The sequence below is a fragment of the Pterocles gutturalis genome, unplaced genomic scaffold (genome assembly GCF_000699245.1).
Source record: "Pterocles gutturalis isolate BGI_N339 unplaced genomic scaffold, ASM69924v1 scaffold33567, whole genome shotgun sequence".
Lineage (NCBI taxonomy): Eukaryota > Metazoa > Chordata > Aves > Pterocliformes > Pteroclidae > Pterocles > Pterocles gutturalis.
Window position 1 is genome coordinate 68,407 of NW_010108970.1, and position 9,149 is coordinate 77,555.

Consider the following 9,149-nt stretch of genomic DNA (forward strand, 5'->3'; position numbering starts at 1 on the left):
CCTTTGTGTTTAAAAAACCCCTTAATGGCCCTCTTTTTTTTTTTTTTTTTTTTTTTTTTTTTAATGCAATTGATGGTTTTATTCCTCTTCCTGGTAAAATCTTTTCATATTATTAAGAACAGTATTAGCACCAGGGAACATTTTAGAGAATTATTTTCTTAAATCATAACCATCTCTTCCAGACTGTGATTCTCAGAAGACAAGTATTTTATTGCAGGAATGTCTCTGTGTTTGCACTCTAATGGTCCATCCACTCCCCCCACCTCCTCCCCTCCCGTCTCCCACATGCACACTCACACACATGCACACGCACACCCTTTGGTCAAACTGCCAGCATGTGTTGCTATTCTTACCCATATTCAGAAGTCATTATAGGACATGTAAAACAGGTGAAATCGAGACTATGAAGTAGAATGCCATAAGCCTCTTCTCTCTCCCTCTGGCTCTTCTTTTTTTTTTTTTTTTTTTTTTTTTAGATTACTTCCAAATCTGAGATGAGTTTATTTCTTTGGTCAGCATTTCTGTCAACCAAATCACCTCCCATGACACAAAAATAAGTGTTGGGAGAAATAACAATTTGAGAACAGACCTTAGGATAAATTTGTGTTCAGATATTCCTTCTGTTTTGATTTGCAGATTAGTGCATTAAGTAAAGATGGTGAGTGCCAGAAACATGGAAAGTTCATCAGCAACCAGCAGTGACTGGTTTCCAAACTTTTTATTTAGAGTGATCACTCACAGAGATGGCTGATAAATTTAGCTGCATGCCTCTAAGTCTCCCTCTAAATTTACATGCTTAAGTCATCTTTCTTTTGTATTTGATTCAAGCATAATAGAGCAAGTCATAACCATAAGAACATGGTCATATAAGATAAGATAACACACTTCAAATCTTAAGAATCACCAGATTGTTTCCTTAAAGAATACTTCCTTTACTAGCTCATGAAGTTTTTTTCTTTTGTTATTTAACTAAGGATTTTTTCCTCTTTCTTCTCCCTTGCATACTGTCAAAGCATTGTACCATCTTCTTTCATACATTTTAATCTACCTAGATAGTTGTCACAGTTTTACTTAAATGTTTTCCACTGTGGATTGAAACATGGTTGGTGTTGTTTGTTGTGATCTCCCTTTATCTGACTTTTTTTCAACCATAAAATCATCCTGTTCAGGGAACTCTGAACTCTACAAATTGCATCTGTCTCATAAATGCTGCCCAAGTCTCTTGTTCCCTCTAACTGCCCAAATGCAGAAGGAGTCGTCTTCCACTGTTGCCTCCTAAGAATTTTCTACTAAAACGTGTTGTTTTGCCCACCAAAAAACCCCTCAAACCTTGAAAAACTTTAGAGCCTTTTTGTCTTCCCCATTTGTCTGAATGCAGTTTCCACTCTTTTTAGAGCTTTTTCAGCTAAGAGGAGGGAATCAGGATTAAATCCTGTCCAACCCAGCCCCAGCACTGTAGTCAAACCTGAGAAATGCCTAAAATATGACTCAGCTTGTAATCTCCTGAAGTAGACAAACAGTGCTAGGAATAGAAAATTTTCCTGTGGCTGGTGAATGCTCCCCCAGAGGTAGGCTGAGGGTTAAGCATCTGAAGGCAGCCCTAGCCCGGGAATTTTGCATTTGCAGCTAGCCCTGCAAAAAAAAAAAGGGGGGGAAATAAGTAGGCTAGAAGTAAATGTCCTAGTCAGAGGGTTGCCTGCCTCTGATGGTAGGCAAATCTGTCACAGCTAGGCAGTTTGCACAAGTTAAAGGATTTTTCCCTGTACTTGTGTCTGGGTCTGTGGGCAAACAGATGCCTTGTAATTTGAGATGTGACACCTTAATCTCACCAAATACGCGTGCACTGTAAAAAGCATTGTAGACAGGGTGTTTTTGCAGCTATAGAAAATTGAGACGTCTTTGGTCCTTGCAATTTTCCAACCTTTGCTCTATACATGTTTCTGTTTTTCTGAAGTGTGTTTTTTTTTCTAGATATTTTGGGTGTGGGTTTTTTTTTTTTTTTATGCTAACCCTTAAGACAAGTGGATTTTTTTTACACTTTAAACATATTTCTGAATTTTTATGAGAAGTAATAAAGCTCCCAAATGGTCACTTTATTTTATATGCAGCCCTTGGATCTGAGGTTCTGACATGGCAAAAAAAAAAAAAAAAAAAAAAAAATGTTGCTTTGAACAGGTCTCTGTTCTGTCTTGAAGAATTTGGAATATTGCTCAAATGATGCTGTAGAAAGTAATCTGTAAATTCTTGGGACTTCGATGGGAATAATTGATCTGGTTAATTAGGCATTGGTCAGACTTCAAAATATGGAATATTTTAGATACTTTGAAGATGTGTATTTTTCTCTACATATTAACAGTTGCCACTGTAATTGCGTTTGATGTAAAAAATTTGAATATCTATAGGGACGTTATGCATGTATGTAAATGTATGAAAATTATATTGGGTTTAATGCATGCCTTGGGTCATTATAAAAGCAGGTAGTTGGTTTTCCCCATTAACTGTTAGCTTTTGCAACAGCACCACTTTGTGGTTGAAGTCCCAAATAGATACTGAAAGGGGGAATTGTCTGTAGGGACGCCACAGCAAATTCGCGCTATTCCCATGGTGGTTTTGATATGTTTTAACAAACACACCTGCAATGGAAATATGTTCCAGCCACTGTTCCTCCATTTATGAGATGGTAGTTCTGAAGTAAAAAGAAGAAGTGGAAGCAGATTAGTTTAGAACATTTTGTCTAACTAAAAACTTCAATTCAGGAGGCTGTTTGCCTTTCAAACATCAAAATCACTTTTGTCTGAGTTTCTTTATTTGGTGGAAATGGTGGTGGGAAAGAATATGCTATTTTAGAAATTATTTCTTTAAGCTTTATTTAAATATTATTTTAAGAATAAAAATTATATCATTTCAGAGCTGAAGGAATTGCTGAAACCTCCTTGCCATTGGCCTCCATAGACTTGCATTAGCACTGAACTTGAGCCATCATGTATGCTCACATTTCAGTTTTCCTTACATTCTTGCACCCAGGCTAGAGAAATGAGAAGTATTAAAAGGAACTTTCAGGGAGGATTCACAAACAAGGTCAAATTTGGTTCTGATACATATTTCTTGGAAAGTTTTCTCCTGCAGTTTTCACTCTTTCATTAAAAAAAAAACAAAACCAAAAAAACCAAAAAAAACCCCAAACCGATGAAGTCTTAAACAGTTACAACAGCTCATAACAATTAGCATGATAGATCAAAGATGACACAGCGAAAAAAATGTACCCAGAGCTGTAGACATGCCAAGAGGTAGGATGGAAAAAATGCAGGGCAATAACCATGCATTAGGGTCACGCCCTGAAAGCCATTGATCTTCAGAGCTATTCCTAAAAGCAACACACTTTACAGAGTTAGCACTTCTGTAGTTCACCTGTAAACCTATTTTCTTGACAGAGAATTAGCGAAGTGAGATTAAATGGGATTACAAAAATAGTATTAATTAATTAAAATAGTAACAGACTATTTTGTATCTGCTAATTACAACTACTAGCACTTTCTCTTGCAAAAATATTTTACACACACAAAATATAGCAGTATTTAATCAAAAATTTTAAGTGTTTTACAAATATTTTTAATTTGGAAGTTTCCCCACTTCATGAAATGTAGGGATCTGTAATCCTCCATAAAAATAAAGTTATATGTTAAGCAATATACAAGAGAGGATTTACGCTTGCCAATATATACCTATGTTTTGGTAATAGAGTTATGGATCATTACAAATTACTACATTGATGTGTTACAGTTATCAGTTTAGCACATGTTTTGTACTTATGTAATATTTGCCTTTTTCTGATGGTATCTAGTATTTCCAGAGACAGTGTTTATTGCAGTAATAATTAAGAATTGTTGCAGCAGAACAAAACTGATGATAGGCACCTTTCGGGAAACAAAAAAATCTTCCTTGTAACAATAGGCATACTTTTAGCCACTAAACATTTGTTGTGATTACCAGATTAGTCGAAGAGAAGTTGGATGACTATCTGTCTGCAAAAAAAGTAATTTCTTAGGTACATAAAAGCTAAGATGAAAAATAAAATTAAAGCTACATGAAGAATTTTGGTCCTAGTACTTATGCTGGAACTGGGAAGAGGTATCTTCAGTTTTTAATGATCATAGATGAGGAAGAAGATATTTGGAATTACCACACCATTATTTTGCAAGGAAGGTAAATTCCACACTGGGACATAAAAGGAGGTACCTAGCCTTCAATACACATAAAATACCCTGGTAAGACGTCATCTGGGATGTAGGATCCAGTTCTGACCAAGTTCAAGTCAGAGAAGACTCAGAAAATGGTAGAAGCAATGATTAAATGTGTAGTATGGTTTAAAACATAGCATATGATCAAAAATGAAAAATTGGAATTGCTTACCAAGAAGAGAGAACGTGCAAGGTGTTGTGATTGAATACCTCAAGCTCATAAAAAGCTTCTGCATAGAAGAGACCAGCTCATATCCTGAATGACTGGGACAAGAACTGGTAAGTTGCAGCAAGACAGGTTCAAGTTAGACATGAGGAAAAACTGGAGATCTCAAGCTCCAGAAGTGGTTGCCTGGGGCTGCTCTAATATATCCGCCTCACTGAAGGTCCACACAGACAAGGTGAAGAAATCTGTCAGGACACACAAGGCTGTAACTGATCCTGCACTGGGATAAGGGAAGGTCTAGGTAGTTTCTCTTTCCCATGATTGTACGACTTATATCATAATTGAAAACAAATATTTTTTGGAACATCATGTACTTAGTGCTCTGGCCTAGCCTTTGAAGAAAACTCCCCAGTGAAATTCTTCAGGAAATTTCTTTTAGATATCCATATGCCTTGGTTTGGGACACTAAGGGACTTTATCACTGGGGGAATTGACTCCTACACACAACAGAGCTGCTTATTAAAACACTAGTCCACACTAAAATTTCCCCAGCAGAGTGGTAAATCTCAGTACTGGCTTTTTCTTCTCAACTGATGCTTCTGTATCTGTGGGGTCCAATGGAGCTATAATATCTGAAGCAAATGGAAAGAGAATGGAGGAAAAGAAGACAAACATAGTTTTTCAAAATAAAATAGAATTTAAAAAATATTTACCACTAAGTCAAGCAGTTCCAAAGTGAAGGGCCTCAGAGCATTGCATCATGGCATCAGTTGTGTCTGTTGAGTTCAAGCAGGTAATCCATAGCTGAAATGAAAGGCACAGTTCCACGCAATACATCTGATAATAGTCCAGCCACAGGGAAAGGTGTCCTGACTTTTGTGCTTACATTCCTAATCTTAGTATCAAAAATAGGTGTTCTCATTTGTCAGCTTCCCCTACTGTAAGAAATAGAAAATAAAGCAAAGCAAAGAAAGGAGTGTAAAATAGAAAAACACTGCGTGAAAAGAAATGCTCCCCAGTCTTGCTCACTCACTTGCAAGCAGCAGCAAAAGCTATTGTAATGATGGAAATACAATTGGTCAATGACATTTTTCTTAAACTGTTTCAGTTAGGTTCTTCTTTTTGTTCAGAGATTATGTTTGCTAGAAGAGAAAATGTCTTGATTCAAAGTACAGCTGATGAGGTGTGTTAAGAGCAGAAGTCAGCTTTTGAAGTCAGTGGGACATTTCTCAGCACTAGTTTGTGTGCACATATCTGTGTATTCTGACTTTACAAGGGACTTTTATTTGAATTTTTATTCAAAATATTTTATTTTATCTGATAGATGCTGATACCCATTTGGCTGAGCTTCTATATTTTAATTCTCTAAAAGCTTGGTGTGAAATCACATCTGCTGGAGGAGAAACAGGGCAGCAAACATGTTGCTGATCGACTTTCAGGAAGCCTAAACCAGAAAGTCCCATTTGAGATAGTGCAGATGTGCAGGCAGGGTGTTTTAAACAATTCTGGACCAAACTGTGCTCTCTGCCAGTCCTGGCCTATCTTTTTAAAAAAATATTTCACAAACTTAGGCAGTATGGTTATCTATCTGACTAAATACTCCTTTAGTGTCTACAGACAAAACATTTAATGCATCTATCTATAGTATTAAGTTTAGGCTCACTGTGATTGTATTGAACTAATGAACTGTTAGGAAGTCCTCAGATTGAACTGGGACTATTTCAAACAAGGGTCTCCCCAGCAGCTGCCAGGCAGGTCTGTCAGATGGACTGTTTCAGGGGCCATCCTCAGTAGGCAACCTGCGTGCCCCTAGCCTCTTTTAGACAAGTCATCTACACAGATGTGGGCTACTTGATGCCTGTTGGCCTCAGTGCTCAGGAACACTTAGTTTATTAGTATTAGATGTAAGCTAATTGCACTAGGTGAAGGTGATTTCAACAGGATCTTCCATGCATTGTAGGAGGAGGACCCCAACATGAATTTGTTAAAGTGCACTGTTGCAAGAGTCCTGGCTGAGCAAAGGCATGGTCTTAAGTGGAAACACAGAAGTCTAGAGCCTGCTCTTGAGCTCAGATTGGCTCTCTGTATGGAAAGTACGCTTGCAGTGGTAGGTTTTAGCGTAACCACAGACTGCTCCCTGGAACATGTTGGGCTCCAAGGACCAGAGCCTGGAGGCATCATGCAGTGCTAAAGTCAAGCAAGGTATGTGCTGGTGGTCTGCATGCACCGTGAGAGACACCTGTGAAGATACCTACAGAGGCACTAAACTCGTGGTCAAGACCACTGCTTAGCAAATATGTGAACAGGCAGCAGGGTTTTTTGCCTGCTCAGATTTTTATTTTTTTTTAATCTCAAAGAAAGAGAATGCTTTTTTTTTTTTTTTTTTTTTTTCATTGCCAAGTGTCTCTTTTTTTAACCAAGAAAACAGGAAAATGTTTTTCTCCCAGAATCCATCCTTCCCCACTTTTATTTGGAAGGAGAGGAAGGAAGATTCAGCCTATAAGGAATTGGGGGGAATAAGGAAAGAAGCAAAGGCATAGAGGATTTTAAATTGTGATTCCTTCTCAGTCTGAAGACTTTATGGCATGGCATTGCTGGACTTTTGACCTCAGCTGTCGTCATAGGAAGAGGGAGGAAAAAAGAGTCTGAATGGAAAAATCCAGTACGTTCTTTTGATTGAATAGTGCTACTAACAGTTGAGGCTGATTGTGCTTCAGGCTGTCCATGCCTGAAGTTAGGTTTAAGTTCTTTATAACGAACTCTTCTCTCTGCCCTCTAAGGCAGCTCATGTCAAATACTGTTCTGCTACATGGTCATGGCAAGTCTCTCTTCCCAAATATCATCGATGTTTAACCCCTGCCTGTGACTGTATAAAAGGTTCCTACTCACATGTTTTGTTGTCTGTCATGTGTCTCATTCCAGGTCTGTAGCTGAGACATTTCTTTATCAAGCACCAGAAGGACCAGAGTAGCAACTGAGGTTAATACCCTGCAAGGAAGGAAAATGAAGAAACCACATGTTGAGCACTGGGCAACAAAGAGCGTTTATTACAGTAAGATGGGCATGGTCACACCAGTTCGTGACTGGCAAAGCCTAGTGCATGAGTCATGCAAGCTTGGACACACAAGTAACAAAAGGAAACTTTATGGGGCTTTACAACTGTTGCAAGGTTATTGCATGTATGTTCTCTCTAATACACATGCTGTGTTTGATTTTCATCTTTGCTTTAGCGTTTAATTCAATGCTTTTTCTCCTTGCTGAGAAGTTCCTTCTGAAGGTAATTTCCCAGTATGGATGGCTTCTCTCAGTAGCCAACAGTGTTTGTTAAAGACAGGCTCTATCCCTGCAGACTTTGCTTCTAATATAAAACAAAATATCGTTATGTTGTATAATGGCTTGAAATGTGCATAAGTAGTTGCAATCGAAAGGCATTAAGGACAGTTTTTCATGACCCTGTTTATAGTCTAAGTACGCATCTTGGCTTTCCCTTAATTATCATGGTCTCTGCCTAAACATTATGAAGTGAATAAGATTAAAAATTTATCCTGAGAGCAAACAAAGCCTTTCTGCATGGCTAGCTCTTCTGCAATTCATGATTATTCTTGCAGCAAGGCACTAGTCAGTGTTGAAGTCAGAATGCAGCTGATAAAGACAAATATTTTTTGCTTCCATCAGCCCCAAATAAAGCACACCTCTAAGAATCCCTGATTTCTTTATGGAAACATGACTGTACTGGCCTAGGCCCAGAATGTTAAACAAATAGTCATACATTTAAATTTGTCCATACCAAACTCCACATCCTCAGTGATTAGCTCACTTTCTTCGTCATATCTTGAGACCTTCCCTGTATCTTCTCTTAACTTTTTGCAATCTTCTTCCATGCAAGACTTCTATTTTTTTAACTATCTCAGGGAAGGAATAGATGTTGTACTACATCTAAAAAAGGTAATAGTTCTAGGTTCTGACTGAGCAAGTGAGTAAATTTCAGAAAATCCTCCTAAAAATGCCCGGCTAGAACCAACACATTTCCCAGCATGCGACACAGTTCTAAGTCCTAGCCCTCCCCCCGCCACACACACCCAACACGTAGGCTTTCCTCCTGTGATGTGATAGCTACAGTAAGTTGTAATTTTTTCACTTAGAAAAAAATAAGCATGCAACATGCCTTACTCTGCGCTGACAGAAATGCCACATGGCATTTCTGTTGCAGTCCTGTCTCAAGTTCTTTAAGGCAATTTCCATGCTTCACTGTGTTTTTCCCAGGGATGATATTCTGAATCAGTTTAATAAAATGAAGAACATTCAAAACTTCTGTGGAATTATCCTTGGGTTACTTATTAAAAGGCAGTAAACATGTCCCTGCTCACACATAAATGGCTCGTGCTGTTAAAATACCGCCCACTGTTGTGGAGCTTGGTTAGCAGTTAATGCTTAGCCCACAGTCTCACGTCTGGCTGTGTGGGTTGCACAAATTGACGGGGGGCAGGAAAAGAGGGGATAGTCGTGCTGTCCCTGTGAAAGGAAGATATAAAGACCTTTCAAAGATTGTGGTTTGCATTTAAGTGGGAATTTATTAAGAAGTTGTACTACTGCATGCCAACAGAGAGGTTCTCCCTGCCCAGGTGCCTGGTGGGGCTGTATGGTCTGGTTTTTCAGGGTGTCTGTATAGTGCACTGAGTGGTTGTGAATTTCAGCTTGCACGTAGATGGTGCCTTGGGTTAAAATCTCCTGGCTGTTTTTCACTT